The following is a 27910-nucleotide window of genomic DNA, read 5'->3' as shown; positions in this document are numbered from 1 at the left end:
CCCTTAGTTGAAAGCTTGGCCACCACTGACAACATATTGTTTTGTTCAATGGCAGATGAAATGTGTACTTAAGCTGAAGTCCTGTTTTACTGGACAGATGAAGAGTTTGAGAAGAACCTGCAGAGTAAATATGGTTACACTGAGGAGCAGCAGGTATTAATGAATGCATTCTGGCACATTGTATAGTTCCACAATACAAAGCCTTTTAGGTTATAATAAAATCACACATCATGAAGTTCTCTTTGTAACAATAGAACTTTAAAGGGGACATACACCCTCCATTAACCTTAATGTACAGTTTATTATATTTTTATTTTTACTTAAAATGAACATTTTTATGTACCCATTTATAGTTTTTTTTAGCCACCAAACTTAGGAAACAGCATCAATACTCTTTTTTCATCCTTTAATCATCTCTTGTGTTACAATAATGGAGAAGATCACTGATACCTATTCATGTTTCACCACTGAAAAAGGTCACCTCTGCGTCCTTCATATGTGCCTTGGGCTGCTTTACTGAACTCTCAACTCCTTCTATCTCCTATGCTTCCAGACAGCCTGGTCTAGTTACACAGTGGTTGAGTATAATACTGCAGTTACCCCATAAGCAACTGTAAAAATGGTCTAAATTGCCTAAAACAGTTTTCATGAAAAAACAACATTACTAATTATAGCTTATCTTGGACACCAGCTCCATTTGCTTCTGAGTCTGACCATTATATGGCTTGCTATATCAATATGTGTGAGCCATGCTTTTCCAAGAAAAATGTCAGACCCCCCTCATGTTCTCTATGATTTTATTAGTGTTATATGGTTTAACCTCCCTGTCAAATATATCCTATTCAACATGTAAAAAAATCTAATCATCATTTAACCAAATCAGTTTCCAGTTACAGTATTGGGAGAGAAGTAATCCTCATTCTTCTCCATCTAATGATCCTTCCCTTTTCTTTTTGCAGTTTGTAAAATGCCTGTACATTGCCGTAAATGGAAAACGAGCACGATCTGCGCAGGAAACTGTAGGTCCTGAAAAGACTCTGTGATGTTCACTTTGGCCTGGTCACATTTGACAGGCAGTTAATTAAGTAAGAGTAAGTTTGAATGTTACTTGTGACCAATAGCAAAGAGACTCATTCTCACTCCTATGTATGGTCCTCATATTCCGTATGTGCAAATATGTGTTTATTTAATCATGAAGATCTTCTCTTTGTTTAAATCAGTTAGCATGCGTTAATATTGTATCCGCTTCATTTTGCAGACTACGCCCTGCAGACTCTGAACAGCACAATCTAGTATGGAAGACATTTCAGAGCTTGCTTCTAACATACAACTAGCTCCAAAATGAGATCACAGCTTTGCTGTTGAGGTGATTGATCCCTACTATTTTACTTTGCCTTTCATCCGGAAGGCTAGAACTTGTAAATTAGATCAAATCAGTGTAGCAAGTGACTCCACATATATCATCTTACAGCTGCCTCTATTTCTTCTACTGGTAGAGGCTTATTGAACAGTTATATATGAGTATGTACATCTAAGGCAGTAATATAGAGTTGGAAGCCTCTGTCCCCATCTAGTGTCTATCCATGTGTGCTTTTTAATTGTAATGGATATGTGTCCCTAGAAATCCAGTAATTAGGCCATTAATGTCTCTCTAACTAGGATGTGGAGTGGCTGATTTACCCAAAGCTCTGTGAGCAGTGCATTGAGTTCCTAGAGTAACAGATTGTCCATTTCATTAACAGCAGCAGTGAGCGGGGTGCAGAAGAGATCCTGCATGCTTTTGTACTGGTCAACACCAAACTTCAGGCTCTTTTCAGGTAGGTTTGTTCAGTTTCACATAAATAAGCATAGGACAGTGGCAAATGATACCTTTCTCAGCATTTTGTTGCCCTTGAAATTTGTAAAATGGGGCCTAAATATGCCATGTCATAGACAAACATGGGAATTGCTCTTACCCTGTTGGTGCATCTGTGGGTCAGGCACTTGGAAACGCTCCCTGACAAAATCACGAGTGGTAAACACGTGACCTGACCCACATATACACCAGCAGGTTCAGAGCATTTCCCACATTAGTTTATCAGATGCAAATTTGAGATGGAATCGCCCCATGTGCCAGGAATCATACAATGTACAGCAGTGGTACTAGAATGGCAGCAACATGTATTGTATGGCTCCCGGTTCCACCTTGATCTTTGCTGCACTGTGTGTCTATGTAGTGAAGCCAGATGAGTGCTTCAACATATTCATGCTTCCACCGGCAGGTGTAGAAAGAAAGAACACAGGGCCAGATTTAAATAGATCAGGTGGTCTTGTAGAGTAGAGGAAACATTTTATTGTGCAATTTTGCTTTAAGGATATCACCCTGCATGCCTCACATCTCGATGTATGAAGTATTTGTATCCGAAAAACAATTTCATACACTGTGGTTGAACAGTCTTTACATCCCTTTTCATTTACTACTAAACTTTTGCTCAACTTTCAATTACACATCAGCTAATTACTTCCCTGTACAAAAATCTGTAAATGATCGTTCCCTGTTTGTATATTCTCTGCTGTTTATATGATATTTTGTTTTATTGCTCTAGTTGGAACGCCAGTTCTATGAGACCTGCACCTTAATTCTCATAGTCCAGGATTTTTATCCCAGCTTCAGTACTCAAAACCAAAACGTGGAGGTAAATTAGACCGTTTACTATTATTATTTGATATATACTGTAATTCCAGTAGCCTTCTGCATTCAGGGAGTTCACTCAAGCAGTGGCCTGCACCCATATGTTTCAATCCCAACTCCCATAATAGGCAACCTTTTCTCGTGTTCAGAATTAACCAATTTTATACATAATTACGGATACACGAGGGCACAATAAAGTGGATATGCAGTAACGCAAATGTCACTGCTGTTGATGTTCGAAAAAAATTAGATGCACTTCTGTATAGTCCATTAAAATAGTTAAAGGGATGTAATTTTAAGACACTTTCCACTACACATTAATTAAAACTTTTTAATTCTGTTTTCACTTCTCATCTTAACAAAGGTATTAAAATTACTTTTATTTTCATCTCTAGAGTGTTTTACCCTTTAAAAATAGGGACACACTCCTCTGACCCTTTGAAGAAAAGAGATGAGAAATAAGGGGTCATTTAGGACTGCAGGTACAGTAAGCAAAGGGCAATTTCCAGCACAGTCACCATTTTTTTTTACCACAATCCCGCTTTTTTCCCAGAATTCAAATGTAAGGGCAATTGCAAGAAGGTGTTGCACCTGACACATTGTTCAACACATATGTGGAATTTCTGGCACCTATAGCTGGGAACCCCTGAGGTGGAGAGAGTGTTAGTTAATAAGTGTTTCAGTGCTTGATTCAGCAGAAAGAACTGTGCGCAGCTATACCGAAATGCTAAGAGCGCATTTTAACAAAAGCACCTATAAAGAATGGGGTTTAATGTGAGTGTAGAAGTGCAACTGTGCTTGTGGCCATAAATGACTATAGTTTGATAAAAATTCTTTACTGATCTCATTATATATATATATATATATATATATATATATATATATATATATATATATATATATATATATATATATATGTGTGTGTAAAAAAAAAATATATATATATATATTTTAAAAACTGCAGTCACTCTCTAGCTCTAGTCTTAGCCAATTTCCATGTGGAATGTGCTGTTTCCCAGATATAATGTTTGTTCTTCTCACTCTGTCACCACCTTATTTAACTCAGGTGCTGTTAATAAGAAATATATGTTATTTTTAAAGAAAAGCTGTAAAATTACCATTGAACTGGTGTCCAGGGTTCTAATATTTAGTAACATTCTGTAACAGAACATTTTAGCTCATCGTTGGCACACTTTTTAATCTTTTTAATCTTTGTACTTGGGCAAACAGATTCTGGCAGTCCTTGTTTGCCCAGGCAAGAATGTGAGTGGGGTGGTTAAAACATTTTTCTAGCAATGTCTGTGTTGTCTGTGTTGTCAGCTAGTCTCAACAAGGTAATCAGTAAAATACCTATAATAGAAGAGGCCAGGTAGTTCTGTATGTGATCCCCAGGCTGTTCTGAAAATCTAGCAGACTGAGATCACAGTTGAGATCACATAATGGTCTGATAAAACTGCTGCATGGCTGATGGTAAATGGAGTCAACAGAAAAAAGCCAATTTCCCAGACTAAATCTGTCCAGAGTTTAATGTTGTTCACTGGGGTGCCCATGAGTTAATGGACTATGTTTGCTGCTTGGCCCTGCCAAAGACATGTAATACATACAGAATTATCGGTCATCTCATTTAGGCCTATGTTGAATTATTAGTGGCCACATGAGGTCACTGCAGGCGCAGTTATAGAAAAAAAAGCAATTGAGCAGATAAAATATAAAAAGAAAAATCCAGTTTGTGGTCTGGCATCATGGTCTTTGATGATTGTACATTGTACATTCTGGATGTAAAATAACTGTTTTTTTATATGCCAGGAAAATGAAGACAATGCACCTTCAGATGAATATTACACCCCAGACCCATCGCCCAATTCTGGATGTAAAATAACTGTTTTTTTATATGCCAGGAAAATGAAGACAATGCACCTTCAGATGAATATTACACCCCAGACCCATCGCCCAATAACAGGCGCTTAAGTAAATTCTTGATATTTGTATGTACTGAGCTGTAATTATGAGACGTTGGATGGAGGGGGGGGATTATATAGGTATCCACCGTCTCACTCCTTGACTCCCCCTTACTTGCTTGACAATTAAACATGCTAGTGTGTGCAGGGTGCTAGTAAAGATGTAGCTGCTCTGCACATTGCATCAGGTTTGTGCATGTAGGGCCTTTGTCAATGAGGCCCACAGTCTTCTTGAGAGTTATGGTGCATGAGGGTTCTAAAGACAATACCGGAGCACTGGATTTAAAATGATAGGCATCTGATAATACCTACATTTTTTTTTAGAAACCAGGGAAATTAAGGTGTATAGTTGCAGATATTAATAGACAATACATAAGGTTCTTAGAAATAAGTACTTCTGCTTTTCAAAGAATCCGTGCACCACCCACTATGGAAAGCAGAGGGACTTCCAAGTCCCCGAATCAATCTCTTTACAAAATGACATGGTGGGGGAAGGTTAGGGTTAACCTACGGGGGGCTGGAAAATAGTTCTTCCCAATATCATGGCTCCTTATCAATCCCTGGAATCAGGTATCAGGTTTGCATATACATACAGTATTTATTTTTGGCAGTGCAGACAGTGTTTATTTGCATTTTCTTCATAACCGCAGCTAAAAAGGTCATGTCAAATAGAGGGGTATATTTTCCCTTTAAAGACAATATGCAAAAAACAATATGCAAAATATGCAGTTCCAGGCATAGAAAGTGGTAGTACATTGAGATCTTTAAGGCAAACTTGACTCCTTCATAACCTGCTGAAAAAGGAGATGGAAGAAGCTATGACACAGCGGTAATAACATGGTCACTTGTGGTCAGTAGAAGCTGTATCTTTAATGTGTATATCCTGTATTGTTACTTAATTTGCCTTATTTACTGTACACCTCTTCTCTGAATTTGGCAAGCAAGATCAAGCTTTCTGCCAAATGGACCGGATTGTTGCCAGTCTTCTCTGTAATCAATAGTCTGAAGTTTGCAATGGCCGAGCGCTGTCCCCAGCTGAACCCATGCACCCACCTGCCTTGCACTGGAGATAAAGATTAATCTCATGTACTGAAATAGCTAGATCTCAGGTATAGAGTCTGGGCCCACTGGTTTCTGATTTATGTGCCAAAGACCTCTCTCTCTGTTTTCATGTTTCTGGAGAAATATTTTAGTGGCCATCTGATCCAGTGCAGGAAGCGCTCTCCCTATCTCTCCTCTACAAATGTGGCACACACTAACATACAGCCAGTAACCCCAAACGCCTGCCAAGTTATCAGCTACAGTTCCAAGTCCCCATATGCCTTACAGGAGCAATAGGTTTTCAACACCAGTGCAACACGCCACACATGCCCAACTGAGTAGCTGTTCTGTTTGTTTATGTATATATATGTTTTCTAGGTTCTTAAGATGAATAAATTATTTGAACATTAACATAAGGAAATGTGTTTTTTACGTTATCTATATTTGTCACTGCTCTCGCTTTCCAATTTCGTTGAATTGTATAGGTGGTGGAAGTTGGGGGGACGATGATTCCCCCGCACTTACCGTAGTTTTGTTGATCCTGAAATCCAGGTAGCGTTTTGCTGTAGGCTCTGAAACAGTTGCTCTCTCAATGTACCAGCTACTTAGTAACGGAACTAGGTGGGGGCGGGCCCTGGTGCGAGCCGTTCAGCCGGGCCCGCCCCCACCCTCGTCCGTGTAATTTCTCTGCGGCTGCAGCCGAATCGAGCCAGCTGCAGCGTGCGCGATCTGCCGAGGGGGCCCTAGCCCAATTGCACCCCCTGCTCCCCCGGTAGTTACGCCCCTGCAACTACTTGATGGCTTCAGCATGCTGGAGAAGAAGCTTACAGAGGGAGGAGATGTCCACCAGATTTTACGGCCACACCCCATTGTGGCTGATTTGAAACAAAGAACTGAATGATTTGTAAAGAGTCTCTGAGAGTCGTGACTCACAGGTGGGTAAAATAAAGAGAGCTTTAAATGGATATGGATTTAATACACTTACCTGCCTGACAGGAGTGGTTGATGGTTGAACGAGACCGTGGTAGCATCAGATAAATTTAATGTATCTGCTCACTTACTAATAATTTCCTGACTTACATGCTGGTGACCCAATGTCAAAAAAATGATCTAACATAATAAAAGCAATGATTTTCTCATGTCAGCCAAGGCCACCAGAGAAAACCACTTGCCAGCAGTCAATTTGAAGACCTTGAATCAAATGGTATTTTGTAGCACACTAGATGTTGATGAACTAGTTCTTTGCTCTTCCTCCTATTCTTCTTACGGCTATGAAGAAATACCTGTTTTCGCTAAATTCTAAGCTTATATTGCATGTGAAAAAATGCTTTTGTATAGGTCATCTCTGAAATCAATGTGCAAAAAGCAGATATCGTGTGGATAATACTTTGTCATATCAGAACCATTCTAGTCAGTTAATCATGGATCCACTTGAGGATACACCCACTTTGGATCTGTAATTATTCAGCTTATATTTTCTAGGAACAATAAAACTGACTACTGGTAAAATGGTTTGAAAAACTGTGCTAGATATATGGGAATAGCACTACTGGTCAGGGAGATGGGTGGCACCTGCCAAACCCTGACTTTTCTGTCATACTTTCACATGGTTCATGAATCTACTCTTGAATTTTATCATTTGCTTAGTTATGAAAGACACTCATTGACTGCAGTGCATATGGTGCAAGACAAAATGGGATAAAAGAAAAAATCCCACTGACTCCAGTGCATTTGGTGGGAGAAAAAATGGCAATTGACTATAATGCATTTGGTGACTTTAAATCATTTGGCAAAATACTGACATTTTTCAACAAAACAAAATGCACCAGTTTTGCGGTAGCCCTATTTCCACTGTCCATAAGAGCATATTAGAATGCAGCAGGACTGACTAAAGGTGGAATGGAGAGAATATCATCTACCTGAGGGTGTCCAAAGTGCTCATTTGTATTTGCTGGTAGTTTTTATATGTGCTCCAACACATGGCAACATAGGCAATTACATTTGCTTTCGCCATGCCCTTGGGTAGAGACCCATGGAGATACTCAGATCAGCTCATACCTCAAACATGAAAAAATCCACCAGAGGGCAAACAAAGACACATGTAATGGCTAGGGTTGCCACGCTTTCTGGAAAAAAAAAATACTGTCCTTCCTATATTTTTATCTTTCCTCCCTATTAATAACTTTGCCACCAAGCATGTAAGGTGGATGAAGATGGTGTTGTACGAAAATGTAGTGCATGATGATGTAAATGTGAGAAAATGATTGTTACGTGTATGTGTAATTTTAATGTTGAAAAATTTAAGTTAAAAAGGTGTATTTACAGGGTTTGTCCACTAGATGGCAGTGGGTTCCCATTAGTTATATAAGGGTTATATAATGGTGTTATGTAAAATGTAGTTCCTGCCCGGCCACTAGAGTGAGATAGGGCAGAAAAGGTATAAAAGCGATGGTTCCACCCAGGGTGTGGTTAGTCGGTTCTGAGAGGTATAGATAAATAGATAGATAGAACTTTAAATTGGGCACTAGGTGCCACAGCCAGTGAGGACAAAGTTAGAAAGGGTAGCTGGCACCCCACCAAGGAGTAAGAGGCTTAGTAGCCATGGCTCGGCCACAGATAGGGAAAAGAGAGATAGACAGGGCAGTGTGGACAATCAAGGCCTGTGGTGAAAATCCTACCCGGAAAAGGCTAGGGGGTGCTGGCTGAAGGAGGGAGGTGGCACACGGAAATTACTACCGGGGCGAGCTGGAGGGCTCGTAGTATGCACGGCGGATTGCCTGACCTGTAGGTGGTGCAAGAAAGGCCAAGTGGCTGGGTTTGCAAGTCCAGTGTTGTGGAAAATACCTGTAAGTCTGTAAAGACGATATACTGTATGCTGGTGGTGAGTCGATTTGACAATTCTTTAGATAAAACTATTTCAAGTTTTTTTAAGAACTTTGGTGTAGTGTGCCTTTAATCACCGGAGAGCCCCCTACAAGCATCATTTTTATTGGCCAGAATAGCATTTTTCTTGCACCCAGGGGGTACCCTTATGATAAGCTTCAAATAAGACTAAAAAAGACAATAAAACGTTAAGTGGGGGTGAGGGGTGCCAATTTGTGAGCCAGAACACTAGCCTTCTGCCCAGGACCGGTGTCTGGCAACTTAGCTGAAGGTTCTTCATGCTGCCATCTTTTTTAAAAAAAGAGGGACACTCTGCAGTGATTTAACCTTTCACGGGACAAGATGCTTTGCAATTTGCTGAAAATCAACAAATACAAAATTCCATCACTTTTGTCTCTATGACAGAATGTATTTATGTACAGATACCAAGATACTAGTGATTGCCAAATAATTACTACCCTAATTGCTGCTGAGTTGTGAACACCATTAAAATAGATAAATCCATAACCTAAGTTTACATGGAGGTGGGAGCTGCAGAGAAAATACAGCTGTTGTAAAAATTAACTCTTTTAGTAAATTAGGGTTGTTTTTGAGACTTCTGCATGTCCTTTTGTACATGATTTCCCTCAAACAGTATTAATAAGAAGCATATTGCCTTCACCAATAACTGACTGTAACCTGATGTGTTCTGTTAATCTAGTTACAGAATTGCTGGCTGGAATTCAAGAGCAAAGCATTCTTAAAGGGATACTGTCATGGGAATTTTTATTTTTTCAAAATGAATCAGTTAATACTTCTGCTCCAGCAGAATTCTGCACTGAAATCCATTTCTCAAAAGAGCAAACAGATTTTTTATATTCAATTTTGAAATCTGACATGGGGCTAGACATACTGTCAATTTCCCAGCTGCCCCAAGTCATGTGACTTGTGCTCTGATAAACTTCAATCACTCTTTACTGCTGTACTACAAGTTGGAGTGATATCACCCCCCCTCCCTTCCCCCCCAGCAGCCAAACAAAAGAACAATGGGAAGGTAACCAGATAGCAGCTCCCTAACACAAGATAACAGCTGCCTGGTAGATCTAAGAACAGCACTCAATAGTAAAAACCCATGTCCCACTGAGACACATTCAGTTACATTGAGATGGAAAAACAGCAGCCTGCCAGAAAGCATTTCTCTCCTAAAGTGCAGGCACAAGTCACATGACCAGGGGCAGCTGGGAAATTGACAAAATGTCTAGCCTCATGTCAGATTTCAAAATCGAATATAAAAAAATCCGTTTGAGAAATGGATTTCAGTGCAGCATACCTCCCAACTGTCCCTTTTTCGCAGGGACAGTCCCTCTTTTGACAGCTCAACCCGCAGTCCCTCATTTGTACTGGAAAGTCCCTCTTTTCTCTGACTGAACAGCCAGAAAAAGAAACAAAGTTTCTCACTTAATTGGCTTTTAGCAGAGACAGCTAACAGGTGCAAGTAAGATACTTTGTAACAATTTTGAGACACAAAAACACAGTTTAGATAAGGAGAAATATTTTCAAACTTTCATAACCTGGCAAATTTTGTAAACCGAACATAGTATTTAGGGGGTGTGGCCACAGAAAGGGGTGTGGTCAAAAATTTGCTGCGCTACGTGCGGGAAAAAATTTTTGTCCCTCTTTTTACTTCCAAAATGTTGGGAGGTATGAAACAGGGTGTACTGCCAAACAGAGCTTCCTATAGGCTGCCAGTCCACATAGGGGCTACCACATAGCCAATCACAACCCTTATTTTGCACCACCCAGGAACTATTTTTATGCTTGTGTTGTTCCCCATCTCTTTTTACAGTTGAGTATGACACAAGGGTATAAACGGTAGGAGACCTCCTCTGTAGATCTTCCCTAAAACACCATTTTGTGCCCTTGTAGCTTTCAAACTAGGCATCCCAAACTTCATTAGCAATGCAAGACATCGGTCATCTTGCTGTTATCTAACATGCTGAAATAATAAGTTGTGGATCTAGTGCAGTTTTCAGAGATACAGTATAATGACATTGGCTACCATTGTTTAAAATAAAGAATAGACATTTTTTTCTCATTAAACCCCAATGTCCTAATGGCCTCTATATTTGCCCCATATAAATGTGCCTTCTCCAGAACACTATTTATGTAATATAGGTATGGCTCAGGACCTGGGGGTTTCCGGATAATGAATTTTTCTGTACTTTGGATCTTCATATCTTCTGTCTACTGAAAAATCATGTAAAAAGTGAATAAACCCAATAGGCTGGTTTCGCTTCAAATAAGTATTAATTATATCTTAGTCGGGATCAAGTACAAGGTTCTGTTTTATTATTACAGAGAAAAAATAAATACTTTTTAAAAATCTGATTTAATTAAAATGGAGTCTATCGTAATACGAAACTTTCTGGATGATGGGTTTTCAGATAACTGATCCCGTACCTGTACCACGCGACAAACAATTTGAAATACTAGACAACATTATTTTTTTAAAGGTATATTTTATTTTTTGTAACAAATGAACAACATAACAAACCACATGAATATAGCCTTAACCAAGTTCACTGTTGTTGGGCTTATAATGATTAAAGTAGTATTAGTTAGACACTGTCCAGCTACATCCTGGGAGCAAAGTTCCTTGGCGTTTTGGTCACACCAAGTCCTATGGGGTATCAGCTCTGTGCTGCAAGGGAGTATGAGGAAGCCCATTACTTAGCCATTTGGATGTCAGGGGCTTGCAGAGTGGAACACTAGCCCAGAGGATGGATGGGTCCAGGGAAGCAGACGGTGGGCTAGTAATAGTAGTAGGTGGGTAGGAAGCCTCCAGCACAGCAGTCTGTCTTTCAGTTAAAGGAACAGGAACAAAAGAGTCTCCGTGTAGTAAGGCCTAGGGTGCGGTTGATTTCCTTCATCCATGTGCTGGAGATTGTTGATCTCTGGCCCTTAAGAGTCGGGTTTGTGGAAGATCCTGCCTGTCCAGTCAATCCGTTGCTTCGTTAGCAGAGGAAAATAAATGTGTGGTTCCGTCACTTTGGACCCGTAGTCTCGCAGAATACAACATGTAACAATAAACAATATAGTACATAGTTACATAGTTAAATCGGGTTGAAAAAAGACAAAGTCCATCAAGTCCAACCCCTCCAAATGAAAGCCCAGCATCCATACACACACCCCTCCCTACTTTTATGTTATTTGTTACTCACAGTCACACCACTGGTTGAATTAGCACATGTTTATACATGTGAGCAGTAACGCCACGCCAAGGCTTCAACCCTGTTACCGGCACGCCGGGTGTAACGCCTCACACAAGACAAGACAAACGTGACAAACAAAGACAACAAACGAGGTTTAAACTGCACGTGTCTATGACGTCCCACCCTTTGCTCGTTTGACTAAAACTAAACTTAAACCAGGACAAGGTAAAAAAAACCCCCATCTTACTTCAGACAGGGAAAAAACCCTTGACCTGGATTTCTACTGAAATGATCAGAACTATAGAACTATATATAAAACTAACAGGGTATAGGATCTATAGACATGATGTGCAGGAAGACAAAGCAGTCTGAGATCTTACCATCTGCTTGCCTTCTCGTTACACCCTTATCCTTTCATATCTCACATTCACTCACCATTCACTCACATAGATACCTACCTTATACTTACCTGCCCTGTACCACATGAGTGACTGCGCCTGATGTTACCAAGGAAGGAAATGCAGGAGATGATACGGCCTTGAGCAGCAAATGGAGATAATGTTGAATCCACAGATATGCCCCTGTCCTCTGATCTTATGTACCTATGCTAGATGGAACAGCATGTTATCATGACTGGCTGGATCATACACACTCACCTACTCACTTACTCCAGCCAGGAGGAACTTAGGAATGAAAAGCCAGAGACGATATTGTTGTCCCCTGATGTGGCTTCATCTTCCTTGGACCGGAGGAACGGCAGATTCCCATCATATGGAACAAAGACCTTTGCTGATGGCTGTTTGAAAAGCAGAAATCAATTCAGTTAAGATGATACAGAATATTTATCATGAGCAAGAGAATAGTTACTGTATTTACTTTTAGAGGCCCAATTTAAAATGTTGATGTGCATTATATTTAACATCAATTCACAATAAAGATTCCATTATATTAAATATGTAATATTTAGAATTGAAATTCTAAAGCCATACTGCTTGCCTTAGTAGAGGCACCTTCCTTATGTGTATAGGTTTCATAGAGACTTGTGTGTTTAATACTTAAATAAAACTTCCACAAACTTTTCACTAGTCAGTGTTATTTATCCAGGACTATAATCATTTCTAATTTGTATTTGCAAATCATGTACTTACTTCACTTGGCTGGAAAGGGGATTCTGCTCCTTCTTCTTCCAGCGCCACCCAATCGATGGACTCATAAAATGGGTGGCACCTGATGTTCCCTCGCAAACCAAGGCGTCTTCTTGGCTTCTTTATTAGGAGCTAAAATATCAATAGCCAATTACTTGAATACCCCCAATGGAGCAGAAATAGAGCAGAAATATGTCTGTGAATGTTACAATACCTCTATACCACTGTTGCTACCCACCTTTTTCAGAAGATCTTTCAGGTCTTTATCCAGCCATTGAGGTATTGCAGGCTGTTCCATGATGATGGTGTGAACGAGTTCCTCGCTGTCACTGTTCCAAAATATGGGGACGCCGGTGGCCATTTCAAAGATGGTAACGCCAAGTGACCACCAGTCGACTGCTGCATTATATGGCTTTTCTTGTACTATCTGAAAAAGAGAGAAAATGTTAACTTGCCAAGTAGCTAAATGGTACCTTCTAAGTTTGTCTACAGGCATAATATTACCAACAAACATTACCTGGCCATTGAGTGTATAAAATAATGCATGCAACCATTTGCTTTCTCTAGCTTGGATCAGAACTAGTGTTGCCACACAAGTGGTAATGTGTAATTCTCCAAACTTCCCTCCCCTACCTGAACTATTTCACCACCCTGCCCTGTCTTTTAAATGCTCCATCCCACTTCCACCACATACAGCTCCCCGATCTGCCCATCCAGGAGACATTCTCCTATATTTCTTCCTTTTACTACATTTCACACATCTACCGTAATTGCATTTCTCACCTCCGGGGCCATGTATCTCAGGGTTCCGGCCAAGCCAGTGATGGTGTCGTCCTCGAAGACGTATTGCTTAGCCAGGCCAAAGTCCGAGATCCTAACATGGCCTTTGTCATCCAGTAAGATGTTAAGGGGTTTGATGTCTCTGTAATAAAGAGATTAAAGGAGTTATACAGACGAAGACAAGAGCAGCTGATCTGCAGAGCAACCTGAGTGTGGCCTCTGCTATAGAATGTTACAGAGATGAAGAAATCTATACTGACCGATGGATGATCCCCTCGCTGTGCAGAAATTGTAGGCCACATATAATCTCTGCCGAAAGGAACCTTTTAAACAGGAAAATCATGGTTAGTCTTTCTTTTAATAACATGAGCAATAAATGTCTACTAAACTAGTAGAGACAAATTGTACTGTCTTTTTGTAGGTGCAATTAGTATAAAGTTATTTCTTAGTGATATTGAACTATTGTACCATTTACCACATGTGCCACTTATCAATATATTTCAGACAGAGACATTTTGTGCAAACTGCTCAATTTTCACTAAGAATTCTATTACTTCATTATACATTTTACAAAGGGACAAAGTTTTACCTGCAACTTATTAGCTGCTTTCAAAGTAAATCTCCCAAACTTGGCTGAAGTAATAGAATTCTTAATGAATCAGATGATAATTGAGCATAGGACTGGCCAGATATGGGATGACTTTGGTGTAGTTGGCCAGATTAAAAATATTGCAATATATGGACAAACAATCCCTGTTTTGTTTAAAGGGTAAGGCATTTTTCAGTAGCAGTATGCACAAAATGTCTCTGTCTTAAATATATTGATAATGGGTTGAGTGCAGAGGACCTTTTGTATTTGTCCACATGTGCCACTTACTGTGTTGTGGCGATATCAATCCGGCCGTATTCCTCCAGCGCATGTTCCAGGCTGCCCCCACTCAGATACTCCATTACGTAGAAGGCATGCCGCTAGTTAAAGACAAATAGAAGGAGTCAAGGGGAGAAAGAAATAACACAACAACACAGAGTAGCACTTATTTTATTAATCACCAGATGGTATAAACATAACTAAAGACAAATAGAATGGGGCATGGAATCCTCTATTTATATCAGTAATAAATAATATACAATATACTATATGAATACATGGCATCAGCTCATTTAAGCTTTGGGTAGTTGACTGATGTTTTGCATACTGTTATGGCTGGAAACCATTGGGAGAATCTCTGTTACTCTGGCAGGCCAATCAAATCCCTGCATCTATGGCACTAAATCGAGTTCTCTCCCTCCTATTCCGCTGTCCTGAGCCGAGTGTAGTCTGGAATCAAAACTACACTCAGCTCAAGACAGCAGAATAGGAGGGAGAGAACTCGATATTAATTATGTGGAAGAAGGAAACTACACTAAAGCAATAGAGTTGTTCAGTGAACCCATCAGATTAGATCCCAAGGATTACAGGATACAAGAGAGGGGTAGTCTGGGGGTCTATTAGAGCAGTGATCCCCAAAACTGGTGAAATAGGAGTTTGGAAGCAGCAGCCGGAGCCCCGAGAAACGGCTGCTGGAACAAGAGAGACGCTAACAGACTCGGATCACCAGACGGATGCGCTGAAATGTTCTTAAAGCGATTTTAAAGAGGAAATGTTTGTGAGTGTCATTTTTACTATTTATTAAAACTGTTTAAACGCTTCCACATATGTTGCTTCATTTTACCCACTAAGGATGCAAGAAGATTATAAACGAACCAGGACACCTACCAATCTTAAAGCCTTTCTTTAACTTACTTATTGTAAGTATAATCACCTGCTAAACTCACTAGGAAATCGGATTGTGGGCTCTTGTGAAACTACAACTAGACACCACGGGTGCAATTTCTACTTTTCAATACCCTTTGTTTATAGGGGATTGTATTCCACAGAATGCATATGTATTAAGGTGGCATGCAGCATAAAAAAATGGGTGTGAACTTAGCACTTAGAACAACTTTTAGAATATATGTGGGCATTTTACTCATAAGTACTACACTATATTATTTGTCTGTTTTTTCCCCCCTCAATCTCAATGGTTTTTACCTTTAAGGTATACAGCAATCCTATCATGAAAAGTTTCTTTTAAGGGTGGAAGAGAGCCCTCTTTGACTGCTGGACTGGGGAAACACCATTCATTTTAGAGGATTAATTATCTGTATTTAAATACTGAACTAATTTTGTACCTGGGTTTGAAAAGCAGCATAGCCTTGGCAAAGGAACTGGCACTCTCTGGAGATCTGGAGAACTTGTGCCTCGGTGACAAGGCTGTTGTAATCGGTCTCCTTTGTCTTCTCAACATATTTTATAGCCACATATGGCTTGCTGTTTTTTAACTTGGCCAGCATCACCTGAGAAAGGAAAGAAAAGAGTCAATATATGTTCCTGTGCACAAAGATGGAAATATTATTCAGATTTGGATTTTGTTTCTTTTGCACACCAGGGAAATTGTCCCCCGAGCTCTCATTCCTTTTGCTTTTTACCACATTTAGGATTTAGCACCTACAAAAAAAGAGCCTCTGCCTAATGGGAACCAATCACACTCACTTTGCCGAATCCTCCTCTTCCCAGAATGGAATAGAAGCTGTAATTGGAGGCTCTGAGTGGGTCAATCCAGGAAGACTTAGCTGGTGGTGGTCTCACGGTGGCGGCTTGTCCTAGTGGGGAAAAAAATATTATCAGCTCATGGAATAATAATATTGCGCTATTATTATTTAAAAGACACATATTGTTGCATTATATATACTTAAAACTCATTGAAATTAATCTGTTTCTTTCTTTAATAGAATTGGAGATCGGTAGCATTATAGAAGCCATTTCACATAACTTCTGTTATAGTTAACCCTTTAAGTGGCAGCTGATATCCCACAATCACACAAATTAGTCAGAGCTTTTTCACTTTCAGGGCTATTTTCTAGGGGCAGCTATTTCTGTAATAAGGAAAACTATTCTTTTAACCCCATTGCAGAAAGAAGCTTTCTTTAGATTAAATTCCAAAGTACCACAAATCCCAAATGACTGATTATACGCTCTGTATATATAGATATGATTGTAAATTTACCTTGGGAGGGGTGAGTGGAAAAATATACTACAATGGCAGTGCGACAATGATATGGGGGTTACTGCACCTGAGTAATTGTGATTGCACCGGTAAATCAGGGGTAGTTGGCAATCATGTGGGCTGCGCCTTTTCTAAATTTGGTGAAATATTTTGGAGGAAGGAGGAAAGGCAGTAATCAAATGGGCACAACTGAGTACAGATCTAATAACCTATAGCAACCGATTAGCAGGTAGCATTTACTGGTCATTTTTTTCAATGACCAGTAAATTAGTGCCTATGGGCAAACTTGGTGCTTTTCATTACATACAGAAAATAAGTGCTAAATTATACTAGTGCAGTTTCCCATAGCAACCAGGTCTTTGCTTTTCAAGTTGAAATTACACGGTACCAAGCCGTTTGCTAATTAGTTGCTTTTGGCAACTGCCCTTGTACAATATAGCACCTATAGTAATTATTAGTATCTAATCCCTAAAATGTTATTGCCCCAATAAAATAGGATATACTGGCTATCGCATGGGGCACTCCTTTTTCTAAAAGTGATTTTTTTTTTTCTTTACCTTGATCACTCTCCTCCCTTTTTCTTTTCTCCTCCCTGCAGCTCTCATGTGGTACCCGCTGCTCCTCCAAACTCCTCGCTCTCTTCTTCTTGGGCCTATCCTCTTCATTTTCTTCCCCTGCTGATCTTCTTCTCTTCTCCTTTAAGGGCCCAGGGTCCGAAATGCCGGATTCTAGATGGATACGCTTCATTTTCTCTCTCTTCACGCCGATCTCTCTCTTCTGCGTCTTCTCTCTCTGAAATCTCCTCACCAACTGTCTCTTTCCAACGGTCGAGGTCTCATGCCCTGTGTCACTGCATGACGTCATCACCTGGGCACAGGTTGGAAGATACCATTGCAGAGCCAGGGACATATCTCTACCTGGGCACAGGCTGGAAGATACCATTGCAGTGAAGAGCTAGGGACATATCACTAGAGTCAGTTACAACCTTCTCTTATTAGGGGTTCCTTATGCTTTGAGCAGCATATACAGTTTGAGCTCAAATGGGGTTTACGGATAGATTTCCCTTTAAACCTATAGGCACTGTGATAGAGCACGCATAAGTGCAGCTAGTAACCCCTATACATTCTCTATGGTGTTAGTTGATCAGCTTTTTCATACTTAATGTTTCATTCCATTTGTCCAGCCTGTGTTCTTTAGATTCCAGAATCAGAATGTGAACTGTTTTATATATGGAAGTGCATTCGCTTATGTGCATGGGAAGTCAGATACTGTTTGTGTTGGAGCTGCCATGTGCCCATCATACAGGTTCTCTCTTCCCTATAGTGTAAGGTTTATATACAGTGAATAAGAGATACCCCAGCCCATAAAAACTCTAGTGCCACTGGTTTGCAATCTACCTTGTCATTGGAAATTTATCTAGCCTTAGGTGCAGGGTTAGGGAATTTTTTTTGACTTTTGGGTTCTACTTACTGAGGTACACTATGGAGGTGACCACAATTCTCCCATGTGCTTCCAGACCATTAGTTCAACTGTTTCTCAGAATTGCCATCAAACCCCTCGTTTGCTCCTGAGACCCTATACAAGTGTAACATATGGGCCACTGCACCTATTCATATGAATCAGATCCAGGCACAGCTATTTGTGTAACCCCTTCTTGGCCACCCCTTGTGCCATAGGATGTAAATCATTACTATCTTAACATCCACAGGTCCTGAATCCCCTAGCTTGATAAAGGGCCATTGTTTGGCTTGAAACGTTGTAATTGTCCTGATCATTAAGCCTAAGAAAAGCAATATAAAGGCTTTTTAAACAGATATTCCTGTTGGTGCTGTCTGCTACAGTGTGTGTGGATTTTCAGAGTCGGTTGGAGTGGACACTGAATGACGTGCACCTAACTACTAAATGGGAGATTTGAGTTCCTGGTGAGTGCTGGCTGAATTGTATTCTCCTGAATCCCCTAAATGAAAGGGAACTGGGAATTTCTCTCCGTGGCAGGGGGATCCTAGCGGGATCCAGGGATACAAATATGGGTGGCACCACTAGGAAAACAAATGATAAACCACATAATTTTCGTAAAACAAATATAATTTTATTTACAGTCATATCAAAAAGTTTGAGAACCCCTCTCAGCCTGTATCATAATTTACTCCAATTTCAACAAAAAAGATAACAGCGGGATGTGGGATCAGTTTTTACAACTTCTGTTATCTTTCTAATTTTTCTTTTTCCTTTCTCTTTACTGCTAGGCCAGTATATACCTGTCCAAGTAGCAGCACTCCCCCCTCTTATTGAGATAAACTCATTCAGTTGGTCTCATGTTGAAAAGGTAACTACTGTAGATCTTACCTTCTCCATGTTGAAGTCATGGATGCTGGGACTTGAAATAGAGTCCAGCGAGGGTCCGTTTTCTTAAACCCACTCACGGTCCACACTCGCAACCCGCAATTTGCCCCCTCTTATCCACCTTGGCCTGGCCCGCAATAGGTTAACTTATCTTCTGACTGGGGATTCGTAAACCGGAAGTAATGTTACTCCAGTCCCGAAAAAAGGACCTATCCATGAAAATGGAACAAAGTTACTGAAATCACAAAGGAGGGTGGGAGGGATAAAGCCCACACCTTAGCCAGGTACCCAGGTGGGTTACTTGCAGACTGCCCGCACAACCAGGGAATTGGGGACTTTTGGCCCAAAAACCAACAACTGTGTGGGTATTCCTCGGGTACTCGACCTGCCGCAGGACTCTAACTTGAAGTTCCTCTGCTTCCCAGAGAATGTGTTCATCCTCAACTTTGTCTCATCATTTGCACCTGCCAATGAGCTGCAAACTATTAGGCCATGGGTAGGGATATTTCCTGCATTTCACTCTTAAAGAGAAGGGTGAGTGGAGGCAGGATAAGAATGGGCAAGAAGTACAAGTCATTATGGTACATGGTGAAGGGGCTAATTGGCTTTACCAGACCAAGGAAAGGCTGAGGAGTCAGAGGTAGACCATCATGGTCGGAGGCATGAGCTTTGTGCAATAAAAATACATGTACATGTATTTTATGCAGTGTTTATGCATGTTTCACATAACTGCTGCTGAAGGAGCTCATATATAAAAAGTGGAGTATACTTTCCCTTAAGCACACCCACTAGATGAGACTATATTGCAAATCAGTGATCCCCAACAGTGGCTTGTGAGTAACATGTTGCTCTCCAACCCATTGGATGTTGCTCCCAGTGGCCTCAAAGCAGGTGCTTCTTTTTGAATTCCTGGTTTGAAAGCAAGCTTTATTAACATAAAAACAGCATACCTCCCAACTGTCCCTTTTTCGGAGGGACAGTCCCTCTTTTGACAGCTCAACCCGCAGTCCCTCATTTGTACTGGAAAGTCCCTCTTTTCTCTGCACTGAACAGCCAGAAAAAGAAACAAAGTTTCTCACTTAATTGGCTTTTAGCAGAGAGCCCAGAACAGCTAATAGGTGCAAATAAGATACTTTGTAACAATTTTGAGACACAAAAACACAGTTTAGATAAGGAGAAATATTTTCAAACTTTCATAACCTGCCAAATTTTGTAAACTGAGTTGTGCAAATAAAAGAATTGTTAAAAAAAAAAATAATTTTGTAAACTGAACATGGTAATTAGGGGGTGTGGCCACAGAACGGGGTGTGGTCAAAAATTTGCTGCGCTACGTGCGGGAAAAAAATGTTGTCCCTCTTTTTACTTCCAAAATGTTGGGAGGTATGGTGCAGAAGTCTGCTGGAGTAGCACTATTAACTGATGCGTTTTGAAAAGAAACATGTTTTCTGATGACAGGATCCCTTTAAGACATGAGACTGGGACTGCACCAGAGTAAGCATCCAATCATGTGACTGCTAATGCTAAGGGGGCTAGGGGTTTTGGGTAAACACACCATGTTACAGTGTAGATCCCCTAGATTTACATTGTAGATTCCCTAGAGGGGAATCATATCTGTGCCCTCTCTTATTGTACCAATCTATGGGAATTGTTAACAGAAAATGTATTGTTTCGACTTTTGACCTGTGCATTAAAAACAGCACACACTCCCAATGGCTTTATCTGGTTCTTCATTTGTTCTGCCATCCCCATATAATGATTCTAATTTCCTAGAAACCCTTCATACACTGCTCCATAGCGATTGCCCACCTGATGGGGCTCAGAACCATTGTGGGATGGGAGGGGGCTCTGTCTGAATAGCACGTAAGATTTAAGAAGAATTCTGATTTTCTCTTCTAGATACAAAATCAAATGTGGCTAAAGCATCAGGGCTCTTAAGGTATGGGCATGCTGCTGGGCAGTGAGTGGAGTGAATTCCAGTTATATCATAGCATGTTAGCCAGTATGGTCTGCAACCAATCCCACAAATCACAAACTACTGTATGTTCCATTGTTAAAAAATAATTTCAGGCCCTTGCTAACCCAGCGCACCTCATAAAAGGTTAAACTTGGTGGACGTGTGTCTTTTTTCAACCTAACTTACTATGTTACTATGCTATAAGTGCATAAAAATCGCTAGCATTGGGGTGACTATTCACTATGATACCAGTTTAATCAAAATCCGTAAGTCCCGTTCCTTGCATTGCTTTTCATATATTTTCAGGCTCCTCCCAAGCTTGTAGAACCATGAACCGACAGCTGTGCTCTGTGTATTGTCAGCTCTTTCTAGTGTCTCTGATGAGTGGAACACATTCCCTCTCCTTAAATTTGCAGTCCAAGGTCCGGAAACTGGTCCAGTAAGTAAATCTCCTTTATATATCATGAACTTTTGCTGGAATGGGCCACTAACTTTGGAATGCTTGCTCAGTACATCACTTAACTGCACATTTAAAGGCTGTCCCTGATAGTACAGAAATGTCTATATGACTTGCAGCATTCTCTTTTGCTATAGACTTCCAGCCTATATAAAACTGCAAATACCTGATCTCACATGCAGCATAAGGTTGAAATGTTCTTGGCCTTGTCAGACAAGCTGCAATGAACTGTAAGAAATGAACAATAAGCTTTGTAGAAAATAAACTTTAGTATAAAGACAAATAAATGAACTAATATTTGCAATATGTTCTGTTTAACATATTACAGGGGGAAGTTGGCAGACTGGCAGGAGTTTCTGCTGGTGAAGAGTAAGAGAGACACCATGTGGGACATTCACTAAGATTCGTAGTTGCGCCGGTGTCCGCTTCGCCGCACTTCACCAGGCGTATTTTCGCCAGCGCTCCGCAAATTCACTAAAATCCGAAGATGCGCTCAGGGGTAGCCTAAGGTTGGGAAGTTGCGCTAGCATTAATTCGCCAACTACGCTAGCTATGCTTAATTTGCATACGGCGACAAATTCAATTTTCAATGGAAGTATTCATAGCAGCACTACACAAGCCTGGGAAACCTTCAAAATATTAAATAAAATTTTTATTTTGCCCTACACATGTGCCCACTGTATAGTTAAAGTGCCATGAGTTAGGAAATGTAGGGGGAAGGAGGGTAGCCCCAAAAAATGTTTCCATCTTTTTCAGCCTATCACCCATAAAAAATGAAAAAACGCCAGTGTTTTTTGGGACTTAGAAAGTTTTTTACTTTTTTTGAAGCAATCCCTATCTACTCTATTGGGCTTCCCCTGGTCTGAGGTGGCGAAGGAAGTCTGGCGTAAAAGGTAGCGTTCAGAATCATTCGCATGTTAGTGAATTTGCGTAGTTACGTCCAATGCGCAAATTCGCCAGGCGTAAGGGTGCGAAGTAACACTAGTGAATTTACGCCAGCGTTCGTTAGTGAATCGGCGAAAATGCCCAATGCTGGCGAATTCACGCTAGCATTAGGCGCGTCGGCGTTTAGTGAATTTGCCCCCATATTGGTTAAATATCCTTTCAACTGGATTTGCATTTAAATGGCAAAAGTCACATAGGGGTGCAGCAAAAAAGCATTTTGCCTTATCTAAGGTCACTATGGATGTATGGACTTTAGTTTCTTTATTTTGACATTTGCTACACTATACCCCATAATAATAGTGAATATATTTGCCATATTTTATATTCTTAGATGGCCTACCCGATGGCCCCATTTGCAGCTGTCCCAGGCTTGTATTGTTATGTACAGTAATGCAGCCAACCAATCAGTCAAAGCTCGGTCCAGACAATCTGTGGATTCTGGCAACTGTCGAAGGGGGTACTATAAGGTGCCATAGACAGTCACTATTTAGTGGGCTGGGAGTGGGGCTGTTTGGGCCTCTGTGTACTTGAAATGATAGGGTCCATTTTGAATTCTTATCTACCGTAGTCAGATCAGTGCTATTTGCTGATCCAAATGTTTGGCCAGATATGAATATCACCCTGCTTGATTCAAGTTAATCAAATCTCACTAAAGATGGCCTATTTGAGGAAGACCAAAACATGAACAAACACAGTTCATTGCAGAATTTCCCAAAACTCTTAATTTGACCACTTCATTTTCAACCAGTCGGACCTCTGTTTGATGAATATTTGGACCCAATGATTTACTTACCATAATAGAATATGTATTTGTTGTCAAGCAGCAATGCCTTGGATCCTTAGTGACCTCTTAGACTGGACAACTGGATTTGTGCATCATGTTGGCTCCAAACACACTCATTTCTTTTAATGAGTCAGACTTTGGCTATGTGTATGGTTATTTTGACCTTTGCTGCAGCCCTCATGGATTATCTAGTGCAGCCGTGTGCTAGCATTTTCTGTGGGTTCTGGAATCGCTTCTAAAGTAGAATAAACAGACAAAGCCACCCATACATAGCATTTCATTTTAATTTCCTTTAATTTTCAGGCTTGGTACATCTCATCTACAGTATGTGCATCAGACTGTAGGCCAAATGGTGGCTCCTTCTATACATATTGATGGTAAAGCATCTTCTGAGCTGGGAACTGAATTGATGGACAATTTTATTAAAAATAAGGTATTTATATCCTTTACCATATGGGGAATACTTGAGACGTTCATTGCAATTATGTATCTTTCTATTACCTATGAATTGCTCATTATAGAAATAACCACACTGTACAACATTTTTAGCATGCCAATGCCAATTACATTTTTAAGAATCCCAGCATTCTTAGCCACTTCACTACAAGAGCAGCAGGTGTAACATTTCCAGTATCTCTAATTTGCAAGAGGGAAAACGTAAGGCCCAAGTACAGTAACTATGTTTTTCTTTCTATTTATACCTAGAGCTTAGTGCTATGGAACTAAGGGGACAGCATAGCATAGCATGAAACCACCACCACACCTCCATATAATGGGAATCATCATTAATACTGGTGCTTTCCAACCTTAAAACTCTAAATAGAGCATTATTAGCCTGCAAAGTGCCAGAACCAGTGCTGTATTTCCATTTATAATGAGGGTTATTAGTTTTCTGAGATTTGGGCCATTTTGCTGCTTTTATGGGCCACCATGGACTGACCAGTCTCTAATCTGGGGGAAGGGGGTCTGCCTCCTAAGGTAAGGGAGCTGTAGAAGTTTAAATGCTTTTAGTTACCGGTGGAAGCAGAGGTTGCACCTACTATGAATGGCTTTGACTTGCAGGATCTCTGACTGAACCTTGGATTATGGTTGACACATTACTGGGACCAATTAAAACATATATTTGTACCCCACAAGATGCTTTGCATGCCTGTTTCTGAAATATTTAGAGAAGGCCATGGAGATTGCCAAGTGCAGCTGGTACCATTCCAAAGCAGTGTGCCAATGCTTTTTACTGAATGACTCTGTGTCTTTGCAATGTGCACCAGTTCCTAGAACGCAGTGACTGTGTGGTTGTGTATTTATTACACGGATCTCATAACTAGCAGGGTAAGGACAGAGCCAATTTCATGCTGTTCTTTGCTCTCCTTTCCAACATTTATCTCTACGTACAGTATTTGTAAAACAGGGTAATAAACTGGAAGTCATTGAGGTTCCTGTCTTAAGAGATGATTCTGCTCCTATAGGAATGCTAGCTGGCGAATATTACAGGTAATTGTCTATGACTTGCAATAACAATCCTTCACACTTAGCCATGCTTCTCTGGATGTTGGTTTTCCATCTGTTTAGAACTGACCTCTTGTGCTACATTACCTGCTTCCTTCGTGTTCTCTCATTTTCTTTGTGAAAAGTGCAAGTGTCGTATTCCAAGCTCTTAGGAAATAGGATCCAGCAGGAATTCCCATCTTTAGCCGTTTAAAAATAATGGTTAGCATTGCCTGGACTGAGATTCACAATCTGCTCTGGCATTTTGGAGGCCCAAAAAGCCCCCCCAGTAAATAGTGTCAGTCCATGACAGATTATAGCAGCCCTTCTACCCTTTGCCAGAACATCCAGATTATTAGCCACCAGTCTGGGCTGGTGGCTAAACAGAGATTATGGGAGCTGTAGACAGCTGCCATCATGGACCATCATTTCTTATGTGTCTAACAAGGATCTCAATAAAAATCCAAATGGGTTAACACTGTCTACAAATGAAAGTCTTAGTCGCCATAGAAGGAAAAAATAATATAATTACAGACACTAGTACTTGGCCCCATGTTGCCTTCATGTATATTATAGTGCATTTAAGGTTTTCCCAGAGTTCTAGTGTAATTATGGGTGCTTCCAAATATAATCCACAGCTTGCACCCCGTTTTACAAAAGCAAGGGACAGTTTGAATGCACACTGATAAATTGTACTTCAGAGTGCCGGTGCAATAGCTTCTGGTGCTGCCGCATACAGTGTCACCATTAGGCCAAGTACACATGAAGCAGTGGGTCCGCCGCTCTCAGCATGTGTTTTTTTTTCTGCAGGCTGAGAGAAGTGAAATGCTGCCTCAAGGCAGGGGGTTTATTGCAGGGTTTATTTTTATCTTTGCACCTTATACATTTTGCAAGTAATTCATCAAGTATGCTGAACCGGCACTAGACATACTGCAAGTTTATAGTTGTAGAATAACTACATATTGTGTCTAAATCTGTGCTTTATAATGATCAGTAATCCTCCTCATCCTCTCCCTTCTTCTTTGGTACTACAAACAGACAGAGCTGGTTAAATGCTATAAACTGCTCACCCTGCATGTGGGCATCATCCCTCCAGAGTTTGTGATACAGCAGTGCTATGATCTTGCCGCACAAGCTATGGGAGCTGTCACGGATCCCTCTTCTATAGAGGAACAGGAGGAGCCACCAGTATTGCAATCCTGGACATAGGCAAAGTATAGGCACTGGATCAGTGTCACACCTAATTGTGCCTGTTTACGTAGTATTTGTTAAAGGAAGAGAGTTTGGTCTCAGTTCCACTAGGATACAGTCTGTAGTATATAATCAGATGACTAATGTCATTAAATGTTGGCATTGCATTACAGCCAAATGTTGCCATAGTTGCCTTGTGGCACAGTACAGATGCCTGGGAGTGACTGCTGCAGTCTCCTTATCTTGCTCTATAATAGATATAGCACATCCTTACATCTCACCCTCACAAAAGCTTCAAGGAGAAGGAAAGTGTGAATCAATGGGTGGTGCCAAATGTTAGGTTGTAGTCACTTACATAACAAAAAAGCTAACTTTTTCACACTACTGTGCATGTTTATGTCATGGGCATCCAAGAAAGAAGAAGGGGAAGAAGCAGTGGTGCTCACAAAGAAGAACCACGGCTGATGCAGTTTTCTGATAACAGGGGCACCAGCCTGGGGTATCAGGTAAGTGATTACAGTCACTGGGGGGGGTGCCTAACATTTGGCACCCCCAGTGATTCCTCCTTTAATAATGTATCTAAAAAGTTGTTCCTGCACAGTTGCTAGTATGAATCAGTCTTTAGCTTTAGCAAGAAATACTTTATAAAGAGCCAATATGAACAACAGTAGAATTGGGGTAGGCAGAAAGACCTTTTGCTCCCATAATATTTACAGTTAGATTGCACAGTCACTGCTCACCTCTGAAAACCAGATATTTTAAAGTGGACCTGGACTGGAAGGCAAACAACGCAAAAACTATAAGATACTGGAGACTAAGTAGTTGTTAATATGATGTTCTATAACACTTACTTTAAAGGTGAACTATGCTTTTAATGAACTTGGTTTCTGGTACCCCAGTATGACAAGTTAGGTGCTGCCTGGTGCAGAATTTTTTACCTGAGGAATCCGTGTATAACTAATAGACCTCCTTTCTATATCGGGCTGTAAATAAATACAGTACAAGAGGGTATGAATATACCTGTCACAACACAAGCTGTATTTTTCTAACTTGCAATAGTAGCGTAGATAGAAAGAATCTATGTAGAAACTATCCATTTGGTACAACAAATTCTACACGTTTTGTCAGATATTTTGAAATGAAATGACATGATTATACATCATATTGGCCTCCTTCTGCTGTTTGTTAGTGGATCTCAGTTTTGTTTACTGAATAGTTTGTGCATGTTTATAAATGGGAACAGTGTCCAGAGATTTGCCTGAAAAATAAATCAACAAATTTGTACAGAGAGCAAAGTACAGAGAACTCAACTGTACTAACATGTTCATCCTTCTGCTTCCTAAACCTCCTCTGCTTATTTTCAGTAGCTAATAAACCCTGCAGTCACTCAGCACTCGGAAAAACAGAGATCATTTTCTGCCTCCCAATCTCCCAAATAATGTTGGCCACAAAATGTTTGTTGCAGAGGTGCATATACTTAGCCATTGGCAGGTCGCCAAACTAAGCACTGAGCTGAGATGATCGGAAATAAGGGGGACAGTTGGTCTATATTGTCAATAATGTATCCCCTATTGTAAAATACACCGAGGATAATGTACCCCCTATTATATATAAGGATATTGTGTCACATAGGAATTCCATTACGATATACAAGTCCTGATAAACAAACTCTGATATTCCAAGGGGATTCTTTCTTCCTAGTTATAGGAAAGGTGTAATCTGTAATCCTTTAAATAATGTAGCTGGCTAGGATTTGGGTTGTTCGTCCTCCCAGGGGTCTTTAGATCAGTGGTTGTTTGACATTGTTTTCAGTAAAACTTTGAATTTGAACCTTTGTTTAGGGCCCTTTTAGCAAGGTTACAGATATAGAAAATATCTGTGTGTCAGGCAATTGCCCAAAGTTTCAATAATATAAAGAACCCCCAGCAATCAGGTATTCTCCTCAAATGTAACAATTATTGTCCCTCAGGCTGACAGCTGCAGAACTACCTGCAGA

The 27910-nt window shown here is 40.4% G+C and overlaps 1 pseudogene; it reads left to right on the top strand.

The window, feature by feature from the left end:
- Window positions 1–55: 55 nt before the first annotated feature.
- On the top strand, window positions 56–23934 carry LOC108695764 (annotated as a pseudogene).
- The last annotated feature ends 3976 nt before the right edge of the window (window positions 23935–27910 follow it).

Source organism: Xenopus laevis, chromosome 7L, assembly GCF_017654675.1.
Source record: "Xenopus laevis strain J_2021 chromosome 7L, Xenopus_laevis_v10.1, whole genome shotgun sequence".
NCBI classification, from domain to species: domain Eukaryota; kingdom Metazoa; phylum Chordata; class Amphibia; order Anura; family Pipidae; genus Xenopus; species Xenopus laevis.
Note: the sequence above shows the minus strand (reverse complement) of the source record. Positions and strands in the feature narration are given on the sequence as shown.